General features: G+C 40.2%; 1 long non-coding RNA gene across 2 annotated transcripts in view; it reads left to right on the top strand.

The window, feature by feature from the left end:
- LOC115947232 (uncharacterized) overlaps positions 1 to 27647 on the top strand; it is a 76205-nt gene that overhangs the window by 346 nt on the left and 48212 nt on the right. The window contains exon 1 of one of the 2 annotated variants that reach the window (XR_004549544.1): positions 25373 to 25488. The exons of the other annotated variant lie outside the window; for it this stretch is intronic. This is a non-coding gene — a long non-coding RNA (uncharacterized lncRNA). Of the gene's footprint in view, positions 1 to 25372; positions 25489 to 27647 lie in introns of those variants that run through there. 2 annotated transcript variants of the gene reach the window in all.

Genomic DNA, 27647 nt, shown 5'->3' on the forward strand with positions numbered 1-27647 from the left:
CTTTCACCAACTGCAAGGTTTCCTCATGCCGTACCTTTCCCTTCCTATGGGTTGTGCTCTCGCTGACATGGTGAAGGGAGAGATGTACACATGTCCCGTGCCAGAAAAACTGAAGAGCTGCTCAAAACAACATGTAGTGGAGGAAAAGGAGGATGTGCCGCACAGCTCACTTCTGGCCTCATTTTGGATGGCACAAGCACAGACATGTGAGAGATAGAGAAATCAAAGAGGATTCCTCACTTTGCTCAGCAGTAGGTCCCTTCATCCTGCAGCTGAGGCTTTGTAAGCCCCTCCTTGTGTTCTTGGGACAACTGAACCACCCTTAATGTGCAAGAAAAAGGTAGAGTGAGCTTTTGCTCTGCCACGGAACTCGGGAGAAGGGTGTATGCTTCATCCCTGAAAGTGCAAAATGGCTGGTATGCTTCTGAGCCTGCCAAGCCCACCATGGTGCTGGGTGTCTGCCAGGATGGAACTTGAGCTGGGAAAAGAGGGCTCAGCACCTCTAGGGTAACTCAGCACCTCCTGGGATGAGGCCACATGCTCCTGCTACATAAGCAGTTTTGCAGCATGCCACACACCTCATAGCAAGGGTGATGTGCTGCCTTGCCGCTGGCTAGGGTTGCCAAAGCCAGCTGTGCATGTCCCTGCTGTCACTCAGCTTTTGGTACTGAGCTCAATGTGCCCATCAATGAGTCAGTGAGGCAAACTGGGACAGGAAATATTAAATGGATCACATCTAGATTTTCCCTTTTCTGGGAAATTGTCAACAATCTGAAATTTGCTTTTGGATTAAGGAAAAATAAAGTTGTGCATATAAAGTCTCCATGTTCTTTTATGAACCAAAGGACCTTATTTCAGAACTTTTGCTTAATCAAATTTTCCAGAAGATGCCAGTAGTAATTTTTGTATGCTTTTTAATGTTGCATACCATACTGTTACCATTATTGCACTATGTAAAATATCTATATTACTAATGCAATAGTCAGTGGTTGAAGTGGGGCATTACTCTGGCATTTCAGAATTAGTACTATACTTTCTATGCAGTGGAAATACATAGGATAGGGGAAAACATGGCTTCAGAGTGAGTTTTTAAACATCTCTACGGAACTTCAAAGAGTTGTGTCAGTAAACTATTTTTGTAGTACCCTTGAATGAAGTTTGATAAAACTTATTTAGATTATTGAGAAATCACTGCATGTGAATCCTATATAGGAGCCTTGATAAGAAACCAATAAAGGATGAAAATGTGTATCACTCAAAACTGATTCCAGTTTTGAATTTCCGTTTTGATCACTGGATGGAAGTTATTTCTTGCAAATATAAAATATGCATGTTCTTTAAGAGACCAAAAGATCTCAGTTTTGTTCTTATTTTTTTATAACAGAAGATAGTTACAAAAGATTATAAAATGCCATAAACAGCAATAATAGTCCCAGCAAAAAGCGAAACCAAAAGCTATAGCTGTTACAATATATATCCCTCTGTGCCATACCTCATTAGGAAGAAGAGTGCACGTGGACTCTTCAGAAAAGATAAATAAGAGCAATTTCAAATGGGATTTCAAAACAAATATTCAAACTTTCAAAAGTATTATTTTCATATTAATAATTAAAAAATAGTTCAGTCTAAACAAAAATGACTGGTAAAGATCAGTAGTTTGATCTAGCTCGAAGAGGAAATCCTAAACCACTGGCTATAACCCTTTGGGATTACTGCAGTAGACAGAATTAGTGGCATCTACTTAATAGTAATTCTGTGCTCTTGGAGCTTTTTTCTCCATTACATTTTTTATTAAGATTTTTGTGGTTTTTAGTTTTACTCCTGTTAGCACCTTACAGGGCAGCAGAGGAAAGCATCATTGAAAAAAGAGCTGTACAATTCAAAATATGATTGCATATAAGGTAGTTCATAAAAATTTCACTTTTCATGGAAAGGCTAAAACGGTCAGCTACTGATATTGCAAAGTCAGCTGAGTCCAGTTCCTAGTGACTTCTGTTTGCGTGAGGTAACCAGCAGGAGAAGAGGAGCTTGAACTTGGTCACAGTATGCTGAGCAACCTTAATTCTTTGAGGAATTAACTTTGAACCAGACTGTAATTTCAGCTCTGTGGGGAACTAACCTCAAGCAAGAAAAGTGGAGCAAAAAAAACAGAAAAAAAGGGGATGAAAACGAGAAGTAGAAGAAGGAACTGAGACGTGAGGAGAATGTCAAAAGGATGGTGTTGAAAAAGCAGACTAATCAATTGTAATTTTAGATTATGCGTGCGGACAGCAGCAACTAACCAATTGTATTGTAGCTCTAAGCGCATGGGTATGATCAAACCCATATATAAATCATGTAACCTAATGTAAAAAGGTCTTTGACCAGCAATCGGAGTCTGTGCCTTAAATCCCCTCAAATGGTGACCCTGATGTGATCGCGGAATGAAAGGGCTGTGTGCTCTGGAGGGGACTGTCTCAGCTGAAGGATCATCTTGCCAGCTGGACTGAGCAGACCAGAAATCCCGTGTAGCTTCACACACCTCAGAGAAAAATTCAGGTGAGCACCTGAGAGACAGGAGGGAAAGAGAGGATGAGTTTGAATATCTCGAGCAAGGAAAGGATGATAGTTAGGATGATGCAACAAATGTTAAAGAGACGAGGAATAAAATATGAAAGAAACAATATGGAACTATTGCTAGCATGGTTCAAAAGTAAAGCCTTACCCGCAGAAACACTGCGTGTATTTGACTATGAAATTTGGAAAAAAGCTGGTAATCTGATCTTTGACCATGCTACAAGGGGTGACTCAAATGCTGTATGTATACTATCGACGTGACCTTTGGTATATAAGACACTAAAACAAATGTGTCGTGAAAAAATTGTGACAGAGGAAATCAGTGGAGTGTTAGTGACTGGAAACCCAAATGAGGAATCCGCTCACAGTGGAGAGTCAGCAAAACAGGAAAAAGCAGTTCAGATGGACGAGAGTGAAGCAGAACAGGAGGAAAGTGAGTCAGAAAGCTCAGATAAGAAGGGGACTGTGGTCTCATGAATGATAACATTGCTGCCACATATGTGACCTGTGGTTTCACATAAAAAAGGGTTCAGGCAGGATGAGGCTCCCTTCAAGCTGTAGGGAGCAAAAAGAGGAAGATGAAGGAAGTAAAATAAGAGAAGGGTAGAGAAAAGTGCATTTAGATGGAACCAAGGAAGGGGAAAAGTTGCAATTAACCCCTCACTTGACATTTCCAGTGGTGGTCCAGCCCAATAAGCCTGGGACCCATCATTCTTTCAATTGGGAACTGGTAAAGGAGGTTTGCAAAGCTGTGATGCAAAACGGGCTACAATTACCATTTACCCAAACATTATTGGAAAATGTTTTGGGTGGGCAGCTGGTGACCCCATTTGATTGTCATCAATTAACCACATTGATTTTAACACCAACCCAAAAGTTGTTGTGGAAGGACAGATGGGTGGAGCTTTGTGAGGTGCAGGCTGTAGAGAACTTAAATTGGCAACTGGGTGATTCACGCCTAGGAGTAGGGGTTGATCATCTAATGGGAACAGGTGCATTTGTTACTCGTGAGATTCAGGCCCACACTGGGTCCCCGCGAAATGGGTGAAGCTGATGGTGGAAGGCGACTAAGCTGGTGGTTGGTCGTAGCATGCATCACCACAGCAGTAGTGGAAGAACCATGGTCTTGGCTCCTTCTGCAGCAGCCAAAAACGAATGTATAGGTCACATTGGCTAATGTGACAAACCTAGATACCCTGTGCCTTGCAACTGCCACACCAGGGAATCCCTTTTCAACATGCCTTGTGGGAATCCCATTGGAGACCTGGCCAATACGCCGCCAGGACCTGTATAAGATCAGGACAGGGGTTGGCCAGTGTCCTGGTTTGAGCAGTGGCAGTCATTTCTTTTCCTTCTTGGTAGCTGGTGCAGTGCTGTGGTTTTGACTTTTGGGCTGAGAACGTTTGCTGATAGCATGTTTTGAGTCACTGCTCAAATGTTTGGTTTGTCCAAGGCCTTTTCTGAGTTCATGCTCTGCCAGGGAGGAGGGGAGGCCGGGAGGAAGGAGAGACAGGACCCCTGACCCAGGCTAGCCAAAGAGGTATTCCATACCACAGCACGTCATGCCCAGGATGTAACTGGGAGAGACCCGGAAGGGCTGGAGCTCTGGGGGGATGGAGGAGGTATCGGTCGGTGCTCGGTCAGGCAGGGTGGGGTGAATTATGGGTCGGTGGCTGGTGAGGTGTTGTATTCTCTTCACTTGTTTTTGGCTTTATCATTATTATTTGTAGTAGTAATGGCAGTAGTGATTTGTCTTGTGCCTTAGCTATTAAACCATTCTTATCTCAACCCATGGAGGCTACATTGTTTGGATTCTCCTTCCTAACTCTCCGGGAGTCGGGGGAGCAAAAGGGGGGGGGAGTTAGTGAACGAGCTGTGTGGACTTGGTTTAAACCACGACAGCCAGGTTGAGAATTGGGATGGGTGGACTTCATACCTGCCTGAGGCTGCATTGGAGCCTTAAGAATTAGATTTGTTTGGGTCCCTAATAATGGACTATTCTTTGTTTTTCAGTTATTCAGGGAGTGATCAGTCTTTAGTGCGGAGTGTTAATCCTAGCATAGCAGCATATAGAAATAGTAGCGCTTGGTGCAGATATACTGCATACAAAAAAATCTAGTGATCACTATAAGCCTAGAGTTTCTTTCTTCTTTCAGAAGTGTTTCTTATTTGTGGGGATCAGGCATGGCCAGCAATCCCTTCTCATATCAAAGATGGCCCATGTAGCCTAGGAAGATTAACCTTGCTAACGCTAAACAGATCCATGATTTTACAGCAGTGTATCCATATTCAAGGAAAGCGAAGTATACATACATTTAAATCAGAATGTAAAGATGATGTAAAATTTTGGAATACGGGAAAAATAGTGGCAGCTTCCTTCTTTGTTTCAGGTGTAGCAGCAGCAAAAGCATTAAGAACATTAAACAAATTAGGCTGCTGGCTAGCTAAACAAACAAATGCAATGTCCATTGCCTTAAGCAACTTATTGGCAGACATTAATTCTGTCCGACATGCCTCTTTGCAAAACAGGGCCATAGACTTATTATTAGCACAATGTCATGGCTGTGAAGATTTTGAGGGTATGTGCTGTATGAATTTGTCAGACCATTCAAAATCTATTCATAAAGCTACTCAGTAACTGAAAAAAGGAGTAAAAAAGTTGCAAACAGGTGATGGATTTTTTGGATTAGGAAGTTGGGTTAACTCTCTGGGACTTGAGACATGGTTTGTTTAATTGATCAAAGGAGGTCTTATAAAGCTATTCATTGTTATTTGTATCTTATTAATTGTTCCATGTTTATTGAGTTGCCTGCAGCAGATGTTATAAAAAAAGGTAAAGCAAGTAATGTTTTTAGAAAAACAAAAAGGGGGAGATGTAGGAGGAGTTTGAACTTGGTCAGAGTATGCTGAGTGACCTTAATTCTTTGGGGAATTGACTTTGAGTCAGACTCTGTAATTTTAGCTCTGTGGGGAACTAACCTCAAGCAAGAAAAGTGGAGCAAAAAAAACAGAAAAAAAGGGGATGAAAACGAGAAGTAGAAGAAGGAACTGAGACGTGAGGAGAATGTCAAAAGGATGGTGTTGAAAAAGCAGACTAATCAATTATAATTTTAGATTATGCATGCAGTCAGCAGCAACTAACCAATTGTATTGTAGCTTTAAGTGCATGGATATGATCAAACCCATATATAAATCATGTAATCTAAAGTAGAAAGGTCTTTGACCAGCAATCGGAGTCCGTGCCTTAAATCCCCTCGGTAACCAACATACTTGAGTGCTTCAGAAATCACCCTATTGCTATTGCAGTGGTCTTATTACTTTTAAAGCACTGTCCTTGAGTCAATTTTTAAAATGAGGTGTAAGTTTTTAAGCCTCCATCATCAGGCCAAGCTCAAACCTGCTTCATCCATATTTGATGCAGTCTACTTTCACACAATATATATACATATATACACACACTTCAGCCAACTTTTGGGGCACCTCAAAGGAAGAAGTCTGGTCCTGCACCCCATGTGACATAGGCCCCTATATAACCGTTGTGTGGCTTGGAGTGGAGGTCTTTTGCCCATGGTCAGTCCCTGGACAAGCAAGTTCCCCACTTGAGGGTCAGTTGCTGTCTTCACTGCTCAGTTCCTGTCCAGTGCCTTTCTGAATTTCAAATAAATTAATCTGCACCTCACTCAGAAAGGCTGATTTACTTCCTGCCTGTATTATTTTTATACTCAAAGACATTGGAGAGATATTGTTTTTAAATACATCCCATGGTGCACAATATGCAGAAGCAAAAAAGAGTGTCACAGAACCCAGTAAAAAGACCAGGAAATAACAAAGAATGACATAATGAAGCAATAATAAATACCTTAATTACAGAAGAGAATATTTGTGTATTCTGATAATTTTTTTGTACTCTTCATATTTTGATATTCTGAGAACAATATAAATAATGTGCTAGGGAAGCCCTTCTATCGAGTTGCCAGGTCTTACAGACACAAAGGTTGCTTTTTTTCTCAGTACCTGTAAGATATCCAGTGACAGGGAGACATGCAGGAAAGTTAGTGGTGTAAGATACATATAGAAGCAGTAATAATAATAATACAATTCTGCTCAGTGTAATTAGTTTCAACAGAAATTATCTTAATGTTTAGAAGTTTACGTACAACTTTTGTGTTTCATCTAGATGGCAAAATATGATAAAATTTTTCACTTGACAAAATTTCTGGCAATATTCTGTCATTGTTAATCACACCTCTAAATTAGTGTTTTTCAGTAAACAAAACTGACCAGCACATCATCTGTCATTTACAAAATGCATGAAAATAAAATCAATACCATTTGAAGTTACCCATAAGCTTGTTCTTGCTACAAGCTGAAGAATCAGTATCATCCTATAGTGTGATATGACTACAAAAAGAAAGGCTATGCGGTTTCTTTGGCTTGTTTGTGCCACAGGTGAAAGAGAAGGTTGTTAGTGATGATGAAGAGATAACTGAGTTGTGGGTAAGAAATTCCTACTTGCATAAATCCATCTCCAGTACTTGCTTCATTATGGAGGCTGTTGAAAAGCCTTGCTCAAAGAGAGCTAATCTTTGAGAGTAAAATAAACTGCCAAGGCACCTTCCCTTCAGAATGAGTGATGAGGTTACCAAGTGGGAATGCTAAAGGACTCATGGAAATGAGGTATCAGACCACGTATCTCAATCAGATGTATGTTGCATGTATATTCATACATGGTTAACATTAACATTCTTGTAGGTTGAAGCTCACAACCTTAGCTCGAGAGTTTTACTGTAAGGGGAAAACACATGAAATAAAGTACATGTTCCTTTAAAAGTAAGCATGGTGCAGTCTGGGATGATAAACCCAGAACTGACTTATTCTTAAAGGTATCACAATTGTATTACACTGTTAAGGAGCAGGCTAATGTGGATGTCTTAATTGATTTTTTAAGTTTAAAGATCTATCACTTCTAAGGTATTCCCTTTCGTTCTTAACTTTCATATTATCAGTCACATCTTATAAAGTTTTTTTTTAGTAATATTAATTTTTCAGTTTAACTGTTTTTTCTTCTTTGTTTTGCTTCAGTTTGTTTTCTTTGGTAGGGGGAGTTTTCATTCTGATTTTTTTTTCCTAGAATTTCATGTTAAATATTTTCACAGTTTTTCTTTCTTAACTAAGCACACATTTTTATACAATTTTATATTACCCACAGCTGTAAAGAACATGCATATACTTCATTGCTAAGGCACATGTAAAACAACAAGGTGCTTGGTGACAGCCAGCATTGGTTCACTAAGGGAAAGTCCTGCCTGACCAATTTGGTGGCCTTCTATGATGGGGCTATGGAACTGATGGACGGGATGGAGCAGCTGATGTCATCTACCTGGACTTGTGCAAAGCATTCGACACTGTCCCACACGATATCCTTGTCCCTAAATTGGAGAGACATCAATTTGATAGGTGGACCACTCAGTGAATAAAGAACTGGCTGGATGGCCACATACAAAGAGTTGTGGTCAATGGCTCAATGTCTGGCTGGAGACCAGTAATGAGTGGTGTCCCTCAGGGACTGGTGTTGGGAACGGTCTTGTTCAACATCTTTGTCGTGGACAGTGGGATTGAGTGCGCCCTCAGCAAGTTTGCCGATGACACCAAGCTGTGTGGTTCAGTTGATACGCTGGAGAGAAGGAATGCCATTCAGAGGGACCTTGACATGCTTGTGAGGTGGGCTGATGCCAACCTCATGAAGTTTAACCATGACAAGTGCAAGGTCCTACACCTGGATTGGAGCAATCCCAGGCACAGCAGCTACAGGTTGGGCAGAGAAGAGATTCAGAGCAGCCCTGTGGAGAAGGACTTGGGGGTGTTGGTCGATGAGAAAATGAACATGAGCCAGCAGTGTGCACTCACAGCCCAGAAAGCCAACCGTATCCTGGTCTGCATCAAAAGGAGCGTGACCAGCAGGTCGAAGGAGGTGATCTTGCCCCTCTACTCTGCTCTCGTGAAACCTCAGTTGGAGTATTGTGTGGAGTTCTGGTGTCCTCAACATAAAAAGGACATGGAAGTGTTGGAACAAGTCCAGAGGAGGGCCACGAGGATGATCAGGGGACTGGAGCACCTCCCGTATGAAGACAGGCTGAGAAAGTTTGGGCTGTTCAGCCTGGAGAAGAGAAAGCTGCATGGAGACCTCATAGCAGCCTTCCACTATCTGAAGGGGGCCTACAGGGATGCTGGTGAGGGATTCTTCATTAGGGACTGTAGTGACAGTACAAGGGGTAACTGTTAAAACTTAAACAAGGGAGGTTTAGACTGGATATAAGGAAGAAACTCTTTACTGTTATGGTGGTGAGGTACTGGAATGGGCTGCCCAGGGAGGTTGTGAATTCTCCATCTCTGACAGTGTTCAAGGCCAGGTTGGATGAAGCCTTGGGTGAGATGGTTTAGTGTGAGGTGTCCCTGCCCATGGCAGGGGGGTTGGACCTAGATGGTCTTAAGGTCCTTTCCAATCCTAACTATTCTATGATTGTGTGAGAGGCTGCATATAATTTTCAGATTTCCCTGCATTTTTTAAAGATCCTAAACGTCCAGAGCAGCTGATAGCAGGGAGGCAGAGCTCAGGGTGCCAAGCCAGGGGCAGAGGATGATTAGGACAGCCCCTTTGGGGGGGTAGCAAGGGTTTGGATCTACATGAGATAATCACAAACACACCCCCTAATACTGCAGTCTCCCCTAATACTGCAGTCTCAGACTTAGCCTTGAGTGAAAGTCTCCTGTGTGGGAAATGAAAAAGCCCAACAACTCCAGTAATTAAAATTTTCTGCTCTAGCTTTATCTTTTTGATTAAAGGAAGCATGTTCCCCAGCAGTTACCTGGAGGATCTGTCATTCCTAAGTTAATACACACCTCCATTCTGAACAGGAAGCCAGTCTAAGACTTTCCTAAACAATTTGCTTTCTGGCAAGCACCCAGGAACCTAGATTTAAATTATTTTACCAATGCTATATTCAGACCTACATGGAAAGGCTAAAAAAGATTTTCTGTACTAACAAGAAAAGGTAAATGGTAAATACCATTAGGTCTATCAACACAGTGTATGATGAAGTCGGCACCATTCATTCTATTTGAATTTGAGAAACCTAAGGCTCAGCAAGATGAAATGACTTGTCAGAAATAACTCACCAAAGCAGGGACATGACTCTGTTTCACCTGCTGCACTTTAAGATATCTTACAAGTGGCATATGGCAATGCACTCATCCCTGATGTATCTTACAGCCCAGAAAACCAGCTGTATTCCCGGGCTACATCAAAAGGAGCATGACCAGGAGGTCAAGGAAGGTGATTCTCTCTCTCTGCTTCAGGGCTGGAGTACTTCTCCTATGAAGACAGGCTGAGAGAGTTTTGCTTTTTCAGATTGGAGAAGATAAGGCTCAAGGGAGACCTTATAGCTGTTTTCCAATAGCTAAAGAGGGCCTACAAGAAACCTGGAGAGGTACTTTTTATGAATGGTAGGACAAGAGGCTTTAAACTGGAAGAGGGTAGATTTAGATATTACTTCTTATTTAGATATACTAATTATTTAGATTCTTTATTATGATGGTGGTGAGGCACTGGCACAGGTTTCCCAGAGAAATTATGGCTGCTCCATCTCTGGCAGTGCTCAAGGCCAGGTTGGATGAGGCTTTGAGCTACTTGATCTAGTGGAAGGTGTCCCTGCCTATGCCAGGGGATTGAAACTAGATGGTTTTTAAGGTCCATTCCAACCCAAACCATTCTATGATTCCATGATATTATCATACCATCTGTTTGATTATGAAATTGAATGTTAAAATTTGATATAGGCAAGTTCATGTTAAAGGCAATTTTTTCGGTTTCCTCAGAATAGATGATTTTTGCAGATTAGTTTTTTCAACTTGCTGCTATTGCAAGTAACTGTCAACAATAATAATGATAATAATATCATCATTTTTGAGTTGCTGATGATGTGTAGGACAAACCTAGGAACATAATAAGAAAGACTTGCAACAAAAGCAGAAAAATTAAACATGATGTAAGGAATAGAAGGTAAATAAGAAAAAATAAAGTATGTAGTAATAAGAATGATTAAAGAAATGCAGTCATGAAATTGTTCACTCTGAGATGATACATGCCTTCTCTGTCCATCCTCTGGAGTCAACAGCAATAGAAAAATGTTAAGATTCGTAAATGCCCTTGGTAACAGTCATCCGCTACTTTTTCAAGCAGTTAGCATCTCCTGGCTGCCTTCTTATTCTCCCAATATGGGGTACAATTTTTCTTTTATTTATAATGAACAACTAGTGAGTCTAATCTGGTGAAGCCAAATTCATGAACTGTAGGGTCTGCAGTAGGGTTTAAGCTGATGAACAGTTTGATATTGCCTTCATGAGTTACTGCCATGACTCCCTCTGAATTATGAGTCCTATCATTGAAAGTCAGTATTAATGTTTTTGTTGTCTCTCTATTAGGATAATCATATGGATACTTCCCAGCTCCTGGGCCTGGCTGCATGGCACAGGAACTCTCCAAGACCCGTGAGCAAACCATGACACTTTCTTGCCTTTTCTGTCTAAGGCAGGTCTGCAGCCACAAAGCACACACTTCTGGTATAAAATAAAAGATTCACTGGCATGTCTCCATTCTGGCAGCAGCTGGGAGGTGATATCATAGAACATATCAGGTGGCAACCAATGTTGTTCTTCACAGGTCTTTAAGTATCATGGTGGAAAGTCAAGAAAGTCTTAGAGGTACATAGCCTTCCCCATGTCTCTCAAACCCCAATGTTATCCTCTCTTATCCATTATTATCTCCTGAGGAAGAGTTAATTCAGGAGTCAGAATTAATCTTGCCCTCAGAACTTCAAGAGAAAATGGTTGGTTCATTATGGGCAAGGGTGGAAGACCTGTAAGGAGCTAACATGCCTGTATGTATGTGTTTGGATGCACTTACTACTGAACAATCCCAAGCTTCCTCCATATCTGCCACTGTACCTCTTAGAGAAAATAAGATAAGCAGATTTTTTTTCTCTCATTGAGTTTACTTAGACTGTCTTTAGTGTCTAGAGAGAAAGAATTGAAGGTGTCATAACAGAAATCAAGCAGGCTCAAGAAAGCAGCAGCAAGTCAGGAGCAGTTAAGATCAAAGGGATCTTTGCTCGGGTGGCAAGTTTCATATGCATTGCCAGCTCCCCAAGTTATTCCTTTAAAGATAGGAAGATGACCACCTTGATTTCCTTTTCTGGGTTTTACTGCTGATCGATGCCTTCCCTGTTTGGTTTTCAGAAACACCCCAGTGTTGTGGTTTAAAACCAGCTGGTAGCTGTCCTGCTTACAGATAAAGAAGAGAATCTCTGTGCTGGGAAAAAGAACAATTATAATCCTAAACTTCAGGGAGAAAAAAAAACAAAGAAGCAAGAAAATAAAGATGTCAGAGCCAATGGTGTAATCTGGAGCTACCCAGGACCAATTCTGTGACAGGTGGAGGCTCAAATTCAAGCAGCATTTCTAAAAGCTCTTACCAAGTAACAGACTTGTAAAGTCATATCCAAGCATCTAAATGGCATGACTTTCAAACATGTCAAGCATCACCAGATTAGTGCTGCTAAAATAAGGCCTGCTAATTAGAAAACTGAGCTGGGTAACAGCATCACAGCATCACTTCAAAAGAAGATGATTTTAAGACTCTACCTTCAACAGCCACTAAAAAACCCCAAACCACCAGAAAATCTTAGCTTGACAATCTAAACCATGAACCCCTATGCTTACACGATTTAAAGGTGAATTTGCTTTAGATGGTGTAAAGCTAGGTATCACTTTCAACAGGTTTGACTTCAGATAAGCAAGTAGAAGACCAGAAATATGCCTAGGCATAAAGAACAAAGTTATGAAACTATGTCTGAGTCCTTCTTCACTGTTCTGATGTGTCTCCCTCAGCTGTCTTGCTAACCCTTTGCACATGATTTTTTCCTGAGTTTAGGAATAATTTCATTTACTTTCAGTGTTGCTAAAATATGGGGTACTTGGTCCAATTTTACTGTTTGTTCTCTCTTCTAAAAATAAAAATCTATACTGCTATTTCATATGGGGTTTTAGTAAGACCCAAAGGTATGTGTGTTTGTTTTTTGATATCAGTTGCAACTAAAAATGACAATCTTAAGCCATTTTCTGAATAGCAGTGCTACCTCAACATGCTGCAGGAGTTCTGCCCTCACAGGTTGAAAGCGTGTAGGAACACATACCACTTAAGAACTGGAGAAGTAAACAGCAAGGATAAGGTCATTGTATAAGATTGAAAAGCTCAACATTCATGACAAGATAATTTGATAAATATCAATATATATAATTATATATTTATATATATATTTCAAGTCCATGATCAACCCCAAATGAGCCAGGAATGTATGTCAAAACTCACACAAGCAACCTCACCATCTCTATTTAAATATGTTGCACTAAAACGTCCATGGAGTCAAAACCCTGTGCAATGTTATAATATTATCCAGTCTTACCTCTTTCAGTACCCAAAGGCAAGTAAGCCCCTGAAGCATTGTGCTGCCATCCCATTTCTGCTTTCAATTTTTTTCCACTTCTGCTAAGAGAATGTGATTGAAAGTCACATTCCCATCTTGGCTCAAGCAAAGTCCTGGTTATCTGGATAACTGTGTTACCTCAGACACTCTGCTCAAGTTCTGCACCTGGGTCCTTCCCCCAAAAGCTGTTGAGCAGGGTGGGTAGACAAGAGGGTGCTAAAGGCAAGAACTGGTGAAGACAGTGAGTCTGAGGAGACCTGTGTGCTAGGAGTAGCACAGAAGCCAGGCACCTGCAGTGGTCCTGTCATGCTTGGCCTAACTCTGAGTAGCAGCTTAGAGGAGACATCTTAGAGTTTTTTGACTATGGTTTTTAAAAGGCAGGACAATTTAATGAGCTTTTCCTGTCTTAATCTCCATCAGCTAGCATCAGATATATCTCAGAACAGCCTGCACTTCATATGTACACACTCACTTGTTTCTGGTTTTAATTAGCAATGAAATACCTGATTAGGCTATCTGGTATGGTGCCCTGTCCCACCTCTATTTCTAGCATATTTGAGAGTATCTCTTCCTCCCAGCCTCCCAGGGAGATCCACGAGATGTACAACTCTGGCCATGTGTTTCTACTTTCAAGTCAGGTGAGAGACAGATAGACAGGCCTGCAGTGGAGCTAGAGGAGACGTAGCAGGAGCTCTGCTGTGCAGATCCTCCTGACAATGCCTTCACACGTGGTAGGAGGAGAGCTAATCCCTTAACTACCTCATCTTCCTGCGAAGAAAGGAAAGATAGATGAGAGAAAGGAAAACAGTGCCTTTTCTTCTAGCCCTTAGAATCTGTACTCAATTAATAGAGTATGTTTGAAAATATTACAGAAATCTCAACACAGATTTTAGATAGCAATAACCAGGTTTTTGTATATGCTGCTGCAGGGCATGGTCAGCAGTCTTCATCTGCTGCCTTTGCTGGAGCTCAGGGAGCATTTACCATCCATAACACTAACAAACCAGCTGTCAAGACACTACAGGGAGTGTGATCGCTTCTCTTCAGCTGACTGTATAGGACAAGTATGTGAGCCACAAGCAGGGCATGCAGTTTCTTGTCTATTCTGCCTGCTCAGGCATTGATTGATGTGTGAATTGTATGACTAATAGTACAAAGACATTCTGAATTCAGTCTTATTCAAGTATGAACTGAGTCCCTGAAGAAGTAGCCATTTTCTTGGATGTTTTTTTCTGTCTTAGTCATCACTATATTGATAATGACTTCAAATTAAGCCCCTCAAAATTATTTTGGTGCATGGATACCCATGTCTTTTTCTTTTTTCAGAGTAGGTCTTTGTGGTGTAGCCTGCATCTGAGTGCAGAGAATGAGAAAGTGGGATTCATCTAGTTCAGCAATCATAATGAAAATATCACCACTGGTAACGCTAACTAGTAAAGTAAAAAAAAAAATAAAAAAAAATCTCTCTAATACAATGCTTTATTAAAAATTAGTAATTAAACATAGAAAACACTGAGTAAAATTAAGTTGGTTTTTTTTTTCTGTTGAAAAGGGAGAACCATGGTATTTCAATACCCTGTTCTAACAGAAAATACTGAATTCCTAAGTAGTGACCCCTGTTCTTTCAATTTCAGCAACTAACTTTTGTGAAATGATCACAAATTTTCAAGTTACAAAAAAAAAATTAATTTCAAGATGTCATATTTTTATTTATTTGGGAAAAGCCAATGCCCAAGCTTGAGCCTGAAGTATATATTTTAGTGTTTTCATAATGCGACACTTGTGTTTTGCATTTTACATACATAGCTTATATATCATCTTCTTTAACGAAATGGCATTACTATTTTCTCATTTTATATATGAGCACTAGTAAGGTACGCATCTGAACTGGTTTTATGTTTCAGAAAAAGCCTATAAAACATTATATCTGGCTGAGGATCTTTGCATATTCTATGCTTGTATGCTGAATCTATGAGGACTCAGGTTTTCATAAAAACATTAAGTGGAGATAATGACAGAAGAATGTATAACATCACTAGCCATATAGACATCAGACCAAGATTCCCTCTACACTGACAGCCTGTGTTTGAGCAGCCAACAGCAGCTGCTTAGTGTAATAGCCAAGTTCAGAAAGGAATTCACACAAAATGGTTATTGGTGGTTAGGAATTTCATGAACTGGAAATTGCATCCATATGGCTATGCCTAACAGTATTTGACTCACCTTTCTTCCATTAATTTGTTTTAACACTTTTACACCACCAAAACATCCTCTGGCAATGAGTTCCCCAGATTTAGTTACGTGCGATGTGAAAAAATTCTTCCTTCAGTTCTTCAGTTGTTTTAAACATGAGGGTTAATTATTTTACTGAACGCACTCTGTTATGAGAAGCAGCAAGTAGCTGTTCATTAATCACCTTCTCTAGGTCATTCACTGGCATCTACTAAACAACCGGGACTTACACAACAAAATAAAGTGCATACCTTCTAAGAATGACTACTGAACTTCTCTTTTAATCAGGAGTCGGCCTTCCCTGTAAATAACAGTCATTATGCACCATTAAGAATGAACATGGAGCATTGCTGGAAATAAAGATCAGCTTTTTTATCTCTCCAGTTGTTCTGGATTTTCTTTCATCTCTGGGAAGTGACTGACCCAGAGATTATTGAATTAACAGGAGAGGATGTTTTTGAGTTTGCTGAACTTTGGAAGAGGTCCCATGAGGGGATATTTGCTTCTGTAGGTGAAATGGGTTTCCCTAATTTGTGTAATCAAAGAGAGCAAGAACTACCTCTATAGGAGGCTTGAATACAGAAGTCAGTCCTTAATTATGTGAATCATGCTTTTAACTTATTCTCCTGACACAGGTGCATTTGAATACTGTACCAGCAGATGTGAAACTGACACCCTTTCTAGGCCCTGCAAACACTCTGCTGAAGAACAGATGATGGAGATTTCTCACACCCCTAAATCCAACAAAAAATCCTCACAGAGCCTAAATTGGATCACCAGAGACTGAGCAGCATTTAGCAAGCTGCATATCTGCTATTGGTATGATGCAGCTTCTTCCCAATACCCTATCAGCCCTGCTCTGCGGACCAACTTTCTTTTATATCCGTCCAAAGCCTAGATTCATATCACCTTCCTAAGCTGTGCATCACAAATACATATATAGTAAATAGAGTGTCACCTGCTTAGCACAACTCAAAGATGAGCCTCCAGAAATGGTTCTTTCTGACCATTTAGAAAGTTAAAGTGACTGTGCTTCTAACATTACACTTCTTAGTCTGGTGCCTTTTTTTGGGTGGGCACTTAGTCAGACAGGTGGGATTTCCTTGTGCCTGAATTCCAAATTGTGTGTGAACTGAACAGGAGGCAGACCCTTACACTGGTCACTTAGTGACAGACAGCGTCACTGTGCATTGCTCCATCAGTCCTGTGTCAGCTTCTGTTGCAATCTGGCTCACGGACATCTCAGACAAGTTGCTGAAGAACATCTAGACTGGGTTGGGTACCTATTACAAGTCTAATTAGAAGGAAGCAATTACTGGCATTACATGTACAACTGAGATTCTGTGCAAGCAAATGCCTACTTTGGCATTTATTGAAGCTTCTTTTTTAAAATACTTGCTATGTTCTATTAATTTCCATTAATTGTATATGCAGTATAGAGATTTAGGTTTGTCATAAAGTTCTGCATTTTTTCCAGGTCTTTCTCACAAAATCAGCATGTTTTTGCATATTCTTGAATCTCAAGAGGCTAACTTTCTAGTTTGGTCACCATAACACAAAAGAAAGGCATTGCCCCTCTGCAAAATTTCAGTTCCTATCGCTCTCCAGTTTAATTCATATATCTTTTACTATACCTCTTAAAACTCCTTGCCCTCTGTTGTCTACTCTCAGTTTTCCTAGGTCCTGCCCACCAGAGCAGTTGCATCTCCCAACACAGTGATGACAAGACTGCCAGGCTACCTCTGAGCACAAGGGAGGCACATGGGACTGCAAAAACTGATGCCAGGTGCTCATTTGCCCTGCTATGTTGTTATGTTAGCTGAAGGACATGTTACATTTTTAAAGTTGTGCTTCCTTTACATCACTTGAGCAATCATTCCAGGTATACTAGAAAATTTAGAGAAATATGTATACTCCATGTTGACTGTTTTCTTGTTTTTGTTGTTATTTCTCCCCTTCTGCTGGTTTATGTAGGGAAAAATGCCTCTTGGAAACTATTCTAAACCAGAATACGTATGTTTTTCTAATTTTGTTTGCATGATGTTTTGCTAAAATGGCTCAGACCTGAGCCATACAAATCTAAAAATTACAATTTTTATTAGTGACTGCTCCATACCCCCAGTGGTAGCATGTACTAGCAGGGGATGGTGCTGAGCTCTGTGGCATCTTGGGGGATGTCTCAGGGGTCTCTGTCAAGGCAGACCCTGTCATCAAGGTAGTGCCTTCCCTGACACATGCAGTAGGGGATCTTCATCCTCTAGAACTCTTCAGCCCTCATCCAGCCTCCTCTTCTGGTGTCCTCCCTGAGGACAGCTCTCTTGCTGCTATGGAAGATTCATAAGTTATTCCAGGTGCCATTTCTGATTCTTTCGTATATCTAATATAGGCAATGAAATATGAAAATGTGCTTGACCACACATTCACTAATGAATATAATGGGAATGTATAAACACCTTGAATCTGCCAAAAGATGGTGAAATACCTGTGTAACTTCAAACAATATTAAATTGTCCGCCATTTGGCTGAATTCACAGTCTTTACCTCCCTCTTCCATACATTACTCAGCTAGGGATGTAATGAACTTTGACCTTTAGAGAAAGCTGTCTCTTGTAGCAAATTTAAAAACCCCTACATGCCATTCACCCACAGGTTGCCATCTTTAAGCCTCTAAGATACCTAACCTATGATTCTATGATTCTAAGACATTTGGGTTTCTTCATACACAAAGGGTGCGAAAGTGAAGCCAACAAGAGAAACACAGGTATTAAGAACAGGGATAAATCTTCAAATACTGGATTTCACACTAATGTTTTGTTCTGAAAAGAGTAAATCATTACCAGCTGTTTATGCCTTTTGGACTGTGATGAATAAAGAATGTTATCAGAAGCAGCAAAGATTAAACACTAAAAATGCCTTAGTCATTGTTAGATATAAAACTGGTGCCTCAGCAATACACCCACCCCCCAAAAAAAGAAAAAAAAAGAGAGTTGTCATGGTATTAGCAAGTTATCCACTTGGTTTCTCAAGAGTATGACAGTGCACATGTGATTAGACAGGGAATGAGAGTGGTGAAAATGGAGAGGTGTGGCTCTACAGTGCACTGAGTACAGTACACACCTAAAAGAACTGCCAGTCACTTGGGAAACTGATAAACAGTTTCTGTACTCTATATCCAAGTTGACAAGCCAAACTCTGGTGGAGCAGAATGCTTCATCCACTGAAGGTGCATGAACCCTAAGCAAACTTCAGCAAAGCACTGACTTTTGATTGACTGGGAGAGCACAGCTCCAGGAAGCAATGCACAGGACGCTGCAATTGTGCAAGGATATACCACTGTGCTAACAATGTATATAGATGTATACATATACATTCTTTTTGCCCTCCCAGCTTTGGACTATGATCTCACTGTAACTGTGTCTTTTTTGCTAATTAGTGGCAAGCCTGTTTGGGAAAGAGAATTTGGTTTTAGTTGTGTTTATAAAAGCTACAGTGGGGTATAAATGTCTTTTATTAGTAGTAGTGGTATTAATAATGGTAGTAACAGCGGGGAAGCAAGAAAACTTCTGTGTGTTGCACAACAGAATCTTTTCTTGAAAAATTCTTTTTTTTTACCCTCTAAGCTATTGCTCAGATATTTCAGACTTGAAAGGAAGAGCAGGCAAAACCAGAAATGTAACGAATCTATGAGAAATAAAAAAAATGGAACCACTGTTAAAATAAAAGGATGCTGAATATTTTGGATAATGGGACTGGGTACCTATAATAAGTTTATAGGAGAACTTTATGTGTTATGGATGGTATTGGCTCTCTATGTGTAAAATACATGGCCTTCTAAAATAACTTAATGGTCTTTTTCCTAACAGTTTTCAAAAAAGCCAAAAGAAGGGTAATAAATCAACCTCACTCTACTGGTACAACTGGATTTAGGAAACTGTTGAGAAAGACAGTGACACAGAGGGTAGTTTGGTATGGAAATTGCTAAGAAAGCAAAAAAGCAGACTGTGATTCTCTTCAGTGATTACAGCTTGCTCAATTTACACCATATCCATAGATTAGGGGTGGAAACAGTTTTCCTAAGAATCCTGTTAAAATTAAGTCAAGATGTATCATGAATTAAAAGGCAGTCCTTCAAAAAAATCTCTACCAAACCCATCTCCTACTGTTTCTGCTCTTTGCTGTTGATCACTGGAAATGGCTGGAAAATATCGTCTGATTTATTTATACCTGTTCAGATGATCTTGAAGTTTCTTATTTTCTGAAATAAAAAGGTCACATTTTCAAGTCTGACTTTATCATAAAATTGAAGTGATTTGAGGAAAGGTCATAAAAAATTTCACAGTTTTCCAAATTGCTTCAGATTTGATTCTCAGTCTTAAAAGTTATACTGTGCAGGTTCAATCAATTTTTGAATCAGAGGAAACCATCTTGAAAAGTCTGAGGACTCTGCACATAAGTAATTTATGATGGCAGCAGTGATGTGAATTTGCACTTGACTTTTTTTCCTGGAAAAGAAAGATGCTACCATCAAGAAAGGTAGTGTCTCTGCACAGACATAGCAAGCAAAACAGAATGGTCAGACCACCAGCACCAATAGAAGAACATTCCTAAATCCTGGTTTTTACCCTCAGTTGGGATTTCCCAGATGGTTCTCCTGTTTCTCCTGCCCCTGCTGGTGCAAATGGTGCTTATACACTATCATGTACTGTATAGATGAATCCTCCCTTTTTGTTGGTCACTGTTGCCTTTCATTAACCTACTGCACCAATTTCCTCTCAAGAACCTTTCCTTTGAGGTGTGGTTTTACAAACAGCAGCAGCAGATGCTATAATAAACTCCTTCTCCCTTCAGTCTGCTGCATTAGGTTGCTACACCAGAGGAAACAGTTCATATGTTTTAAGGCTAGAGGGGACCATTACAATAATTTTACTTGCATAAGAAACAGAATACATAATTCAGAAATATATCTGGTCTTGACTTAGAGCCTAGATTCCATCACTTTCTCTGCTGATTTGTTTAATATTTATTATACTTCTAACCGAAAACCTGGTGTTAAATTTACAGCTTGTGTCTCTCTAGCATACAGATTTCAGATTCTGACTCTTGCTATGGTTTAGTTTACTGAAGTCATAGAGTCCTCTAATGCCAAAATCTTTCACTTGAGCATACTTATGGCATCTGAAAATAGTTATGGACCTCTTTGGTCCCAGTCACAAGTCATAACACCAGCAACAGTCATAACTCGCTTTTCCTCCTAGAACACATTGTGAGCTGCAAGATGTTTTCCTCAGTCTCTGTTTACAAAAACAGTCTCCATCTTTTAATCAAGAGCTCTCTCTTTTTCTTTGCTTTGCATCTGAACTATGCAATTAGATTTGAATATACACATGGCTGATTACACACTGCTGACAGCAGTCTTCAAGAGGAGAGAAGATAGAGAGGTGGGCAACAGACATTCAAAAACTCCAAGTAACTGGTTGTCATTGTAAGAGTAATTGATGAGGGGTGTTTGACTCTCTATCCAAACACTTCTGTGCCATTTCCTTTCTAGCTGCCATAATTCCCCCACATACCAGGCCACATACTGCTTTGCTCTCCCTTCTCCCTTCCTCCTCATGCAATTCACTCAGAGAGCTTACTTTGTCCCAGAAGGAAGTACCCAGAAAGGCAAGAGGCATATCTGAGGAGGAGGAGTTTTTTTGTCTCCTTCTACCCCTTAAACTGGGACTATCAGTAAGGCTGGAAACTCCAGTTGTAGGAGCATAAGGTTTATGACTAAAGAGGAAAGGACCTGAGCGGTTCCAAACAGTTTCCAAAATCTATGGGCTAAAGTCTTAGTGCACTTAAGGAAAATAATACTAGAACCCCCTTTGTTATTTCTGTGAGAAAAGGATATCTTGCCCACCCTGTATATGCCTTTCTCACATGCAGCAGGGAATGCATATGTTTTAAATGCAGATTCTGTGTACCTTGCTTTGCAGGCCAAAAAAGGAAACAAAGAGGAAGAAATACACTGGAATTCTTCGGGCTAGTCTGGAGGAATCTTTAGTTCATTTAACTTTATGCACCTAACCTGGGTATGTCAAATAGGAGCGCAGTTTCCCTTTGCAGTCAGTGGAGAGGAAGTCACTTACAGAAGATGAATCAGAGAATCCAACACCTCAATTACTGCTGGAAACACTTATCTCCTCCCAGTGACTACAGAGGGAGGACACGGTGATGCCATTTAGCAAGTCAGAACATCAGCTAGAGACCTACAGTGAGTTGGCTTTCTGTCGCTCTGAAGAAATACACAGTAGAGGTATTTTTCCACTCACAGAAGTTATTCTGCGTGGCAACTACAGAAACAATGTTGTTTGACGTAAGTGAACTGCATGGCAGGTTGCAGGTCCAGCTACAACCTTTGTCTTTTGGATATTTAATTGGATTCTTCAGCATCTTTTGCAGTGACCTTGCATCATCACATTGCAATTTTGAATAAATTAAAAACAACCTGGCCTTGAACACTGTCAGAGATGGAGAATTCACAACCTCCCTGGGCAGCCCATTCCAGTACCTCACCACCATAACAGTAAAGAATTTCTTCCTTATATCCAGTCTAAACCTCCCTTGTTTAAGTTTTAACAGTTACCCCTTGTACTGTCACTACAGTCCCTAATGAAGAATCCCTCCCCAGCATCCCTGTAGGCCCCCTTCAGATACTGGAAGGCTGCTATGAGGTCTCCACGCAGCCTTCTCTTCTCCAGGCTGAACAGACCCAACTTTCTCAGCTTGTCTTCATACGGGAGGTGCTCCAGTCCCTGATCATCCTCATGGCCCTCCTCTGGACTTGTTCCAACAGTTCCATGTCCTTTTTATGTTGAGGACACCAGAACTGCACACAATACTTACTCCAAGTGAGGTCTCACGACCTGATGGTCATGCTCTTATTGGTGCAGCCCAGGATACGGTTGGCTTGTGGCATGCTTCAGTGTGAGGTGTCCCTGCCCATGGCAGGGGGATTGGAACTAGATGATCTTAAGGTCCTTTCCAACCCTAACTATTCTATGATTCAATGAACTAAAGCTTTCAAGCAGCTTCCATATCTGCAGAGACTCTTACACCTTTGCAGCGTATATGTCAAGCAGGACATGTAAACCTCCTGAGACAAATACCACACATTCCACCAGCCTCAAGCTCCACAGTCTTTTCAGGGCCTTAAACATGTGATAGTTTCAAAGTTTTGACAGCTGGCTTGAGAAGAAGCCTCGGGGGTTATGCTCTGTTTAGATACGTTACCAACCCACTTCTGCATAGCTTGCAAAACAAGCTCCATGTCTATGCTGCAGCTGAATTTACAAGAAATTCCACAGAGGTATAAGAAAGCAAAAGAAAAAACTATCTTGTCATTTGCAGATTACAAAGTCAGCTAACAAGGATGCATTCGTGCCTCTTAAACTTGGAAATCAACCATACATCCACAGCAATGTCAGCTGAACCTTTTTTGGCCTAGAAACCAAATGTGAGTTGAAATATGCTGATTTTGAGCATGCTTGGAGACATGAGCATGAGAAGGATGAATCACCTCTGAGAGCTGGCATAATACAAACCACCCTAACCAGTATCAGCACTAGTCACTGAGCCTGAGGAACAGTGGAGCTCCTCAGTGAGGGGATGGGAGTCTGCACAATAATTTCACAGTGGTATGCAACGCAAAGGAAGATTCAGAGTTGTGCCTGCAATTCCTGCATGTCCTGTTGCCACAGCTACATTTCTCATAAGGTTATGCCAGTAGTCTGTAGACACCCTAAAGATATACACGTGATTGAGGGCAACACTTTGACTGGAGTCCTCTGTTAGGACTCCAGTCCGAGCTTTGCTAGGGACTGTAGGCACCTGCATAGGAGATTTCCTTTGGGTTACATTGTGGTTTAATGAGGTAAGAATTAAAGCAATGTTTCCCTCTGCAGAGAGCAATCTTCCTTTCCCTCCTTATATGAGGAGTCCCACAGAGCTGGAGGAACAAGCTGGGCTTGAAGGTTACACGTATGCCAGCCTTTGAACTAAACTCTACCTTCAGTTACACCACCATGAACTGCAGTAAGCCTTGCACTTCATTGAAACTAGCTAGGATGTTTTGTTGATGTTACAGAGGAAAGACAACAGCTAGAGACCTTTGCACTCATTTTGGAGCTCCAAGAGCAATTTCCAAGTACAACAGCAAAGGGCCAAGTGAAACAAATGATTATTGCTGTAATCATTTAGTCACCCTTGCTTTCTGAAGCCAATTCTGTTCAGAAAAATAAATATTACTGACCAGGCTTCTATAATAAGGTATTCATTTATCATAATTGAGCTACAGCTTTAAGTAACTCTTAAATGTTCTGTTCAGAAGTCTAAGGAAGCTTACAAAGCGTTTATTTAATTTGCTGATCTTGTGTAAGCATATTTTGTTTTAAATAAAAAAAAAAAAAAGGTAGCAGAACCTTTCTACAAGTGTTGCAGTTTTTCCTGCTACTGGGAGAAATATGAGTAAACAAGGATAAGAAGACAGGCCCATGAGGCAAAGGAGTCCGCTGTGAACATTGTGATTTTGCTTGTTTTCCACAAAATGAAGGATTTTAATGTAGTTTCTGAGATAAATGTTTGTAAAAAAATATTTCACAGGGAAAGATACATGAGCAATAATTTTGGCTGAGAAGAGCAGAGGAAACCTGCGAAACAAGAAACAACAGTTCGTGTAGAAACTTAGTTTTAATAAGATCAAGTTTTGCCCTGCCGTGTTTTGAAACTATCTGGAAGAGCCTGTTGCTTTCCACAAAGAACAAGCACAGGTAAAATTACTAACGCAATGACTCTCCTTAACAAACAACTTAATACCCGCAGACTTTCTAACTGGGTGTGGAGGTGTAATTGGCTCTTTTGGATCTTTCTGCTTGGACAGAAGCCAATGTAAACTCCCAGGCCAAGTCATCCTGATTTGAAAGCCATTTTCTGAAGCTCTCGGTTCCCATGAAAGCTTGATATCTATTTAAGAACCAAAGATGCAGATACATTTGAAACACTTCATTTGGAGGCATTCTCTGAGTAAAGTCCATAAAAGCAAAAGCACAAACGTGCTTTAGAATACCTAAATACCTACGCAGTGCACCTTGGTCTAAGTTAATAAGAGGAAATATTTAGGAATTGAAAGTATCTGTTTATATGTATTAGATCACTAAGCACAGGAAGAACTTTGTTTTAGTGGTTGACCCTACCATGTGTGGGCACAATCCAGCTTATACATCCTGTTACACTCATGGCTCTTCCATGAGTCTAAGTTTACTTCAGAAACAAGGAAGTCGCAGGCCTCATTTCCGCTCAGTTTAACTTTTACACTATGTTATATTCTTTTTTCTCCTTGTACTAATTATTTTTTTATTCTGCTGCTTACTCAAACTGGCAGGTCAGTAATACTTCTCGTTGGCTGAAGTAATACCACTCAGGTATTCCAGCTTGCTTTGTGATACACTCTGACATGTTGTCTTCATGTCTCAGTCTACAAGCACATCTGGAGGGCAAAGTGGACCAGGTGAAAACAAAAACACAGCTATAATAATGACAAACGTGCAACCGCATAAGAGATGAGCTAATTCTGCTTTGGCAGAGCTGGGGCAAAAAGTAATGCAATGGGTCTTTGACTGATAAACATTTTTTTGGAGTGAAATTCTAAAGAAGCTCCATCAGGAACCCCCAAACACAAATAACAGGCTGTCAGCACCGGTGTCATTTCATCTGTGCTGATACTGCAAATGTTAAAGCAGCACAGAATATTCAGTAGCAGCTATCCTGACTTTACTGAGGTCATATACACATTTTTACAGAGCTGTTAGATAAAGTCTTCCTGGCTTATCTGTTAATGCAAGGAATGCTTGCTGTAGGAACTAAAAATAATGAGGGTAAATTGCAATACTAAAGCAGAGAAAAAGCCTTTTGAAGGATTGCCCTGTGGGATTAGCTGACTAGTTTGGTCAGGTTTAGGAAGCGTTAGAAGACAAAGAATCTGAAATTTCAGAGAATCTCGGTTCTGACATGAGAGAAAAAGCATTTTACCCATCTCATTACTGACAGATATAAGACTGAGCAAGACAGATGAAAAAACCTCTAAAGGATTTCGATGTGGAAAAAAGGATGTAGAAAGCAGGTAAGCTAAGTATTATTCATGCTATTTCAACATTTTTAAGGCACATTTTCTCCTAAATGCTTTTTCTAATTAAATAGCATGTGCTTTATGGAACTGGCTGGTTACTGAGCACCTGTGAGACAGCAGCATGCTGGGAGAGGTGCAGGGAACCCAGGCCAGTCTCACCAGCTAAATGAGACCCAGACACAAAACATTGGTCTGTATGTTTTATCTCCAAGAACCTGACAACAAGAGGCCTTCACTACAGTGGGGAGAGAGTCCTGTTGGACCGGAAAATGTGCTGTGCATGCCAGAAAGTGGCTAGGAAGAACTAAGGGCTAGTTTGCAACATTTAGGTATAGTTATTAGTAAGGAATGATGCAAATTCTTTTTTTCCAGGAGGAAGCACAGGGGAATGTGCCCACATACTGTTTTTTGTTCCCATACCTATGCCAGCCTGCATGGGGTGGTTCACCCTGCTTACCCACGTGTGAAAGGCTGGACTTGCCCTCTCTGAAAAGCTTGTATTTTCCAAGGAGATGGGAATGGAGTAAAGCATGTGTTCCTTTGGGGTCAGAGTGAGATTCACTCCATCTGTCCCAGGGACATTGCAATAGTGACCTGTACATCTCAACTGCTTTTTTTTCTTATTTCAGCCTAGGTAAATACAAAGTTTATTCCATAATCTTTAATCTTAATAAAACTCTCTCTCCCACCCCCACCCCCCCAATTTCAGTACGATCTCAAGTGCATGCTTCCAAAGGCAGTTTAAAAAAAAGTGCTTATATAAAAACGAGTGATTCATGCCTCTGTATTCACAGGGATATGGGTGGGGGAAACCCTTATCTTCTGCTTTTTCTGCAACCAGCTAACCTACACAGATATAGCTAGTTACTACAAAGAATAAAGTAGAGAAAAAAATTACTTGTGGACAAATAAGAACTTTACATTATGAAAAAGGCTTTAAAGTGGACAGAAAAAATATCTATGATGTGACTCCTTTTATAGTCCCTGTGTTATGTAAAATGACCTTTGTGAAACAAAGAATCAATCAAAAAATGTTTAAAATTCAGCATTTCTGCATACCTCGAATCTATTCCTAGCATAGAGTGTACTCTCAGTTATACATGTTAAAAGGTCCTATGTGGCACTACTGCTAAATCAACACTTATAATTGCATGGTTATGTTCTGGTATTTTTGCATGCATTGAAGGTTCTATATAGATTTGGTCATGATGCTGCCACCTTCAGGAATTAAGTTTTATGTAAATTTAAGGTAACTGTACTTGTAAAATGAAATTACTCTAGCGGTAATCTAAGTTTATCTAATTTGTTAAGCATGTAAACCACCTTAGATTCACACTGGATTCCTGTTCATCTGATAGATCATCTCTGAATTTAGCCTTCATAGTCTAAGGCTAAAAAATTCTAAGGCAATCTAAGGTTGGTTTAATTAGTGTGTCAAGGGACAGGGTAAGGGTGTGCCATGTTAAGCAGATAGTAAAACCTATGTGAATGTGTAAATTAAAGTAAATCAACTCCCCTTTTAATTACTTGCTCTTTGTGTATATAGTCCACCAGATGGATCAAAAAGGTTAGATGTTCAAATATGCCTTGGAGGCACAGACTGTAGCAAAAAAAAGGTATGGAATTGAAATGAGCAAAAGAGAGTTTTTACATCCCTTAGAACTAGTAGAGATTTTCAAATGAGTCCTGTATTGCACTAGAATAAAGCGGGGATCTTCCAAAGTTTTAAATGCCATTCACATCAGAATAGTAACTGTGATAACCCCTTAGTATGAGACTTTGATAGGATGTAAAATGTACTGATTTCAGTCTTTGGTTTGAATAATTAAGAATAAAGATTTGTCCCAAGGTCTTTCCTATTGCAAGAAAGTAACTTAATGACTATTTTAAACTATGCTTTGCTCAGACTTTTCTATTAGATCTGTTTAACATACAAATAAATTTTACAGAAACCTTGTTCACAGTAACACAAAGGCCAATATTCATTTATCTAACTTTTTGGTGTCTGTGGTGCAGATGTCTACATCTGAGCTAGTCACACAGATAATCTAGGGTTGCCTAGTTACCATCTGTACTCAGTGGAAATAGAGTAAATGCAATTGATGCCACATAGGGCAATCTGAATCTGTCCAAAAGCAGGAATCTAGTTTAGG

The sequence above is a fragment of the Melopsittacus undulatus genome, chromosome 1 (assembly GCF_012275295.1).
Source record: "Melopsittacus undulatus isolate bMelUnd1 chromosome 1, bMelUnd1.mat.Z, whole genome shotgun sequence".
NCBI lineage: Eukaryota > Metazoa > Chordata > Aves > Psittaciformes > Psittaculidae > Melopsittacus > Melopsittacus undulatus.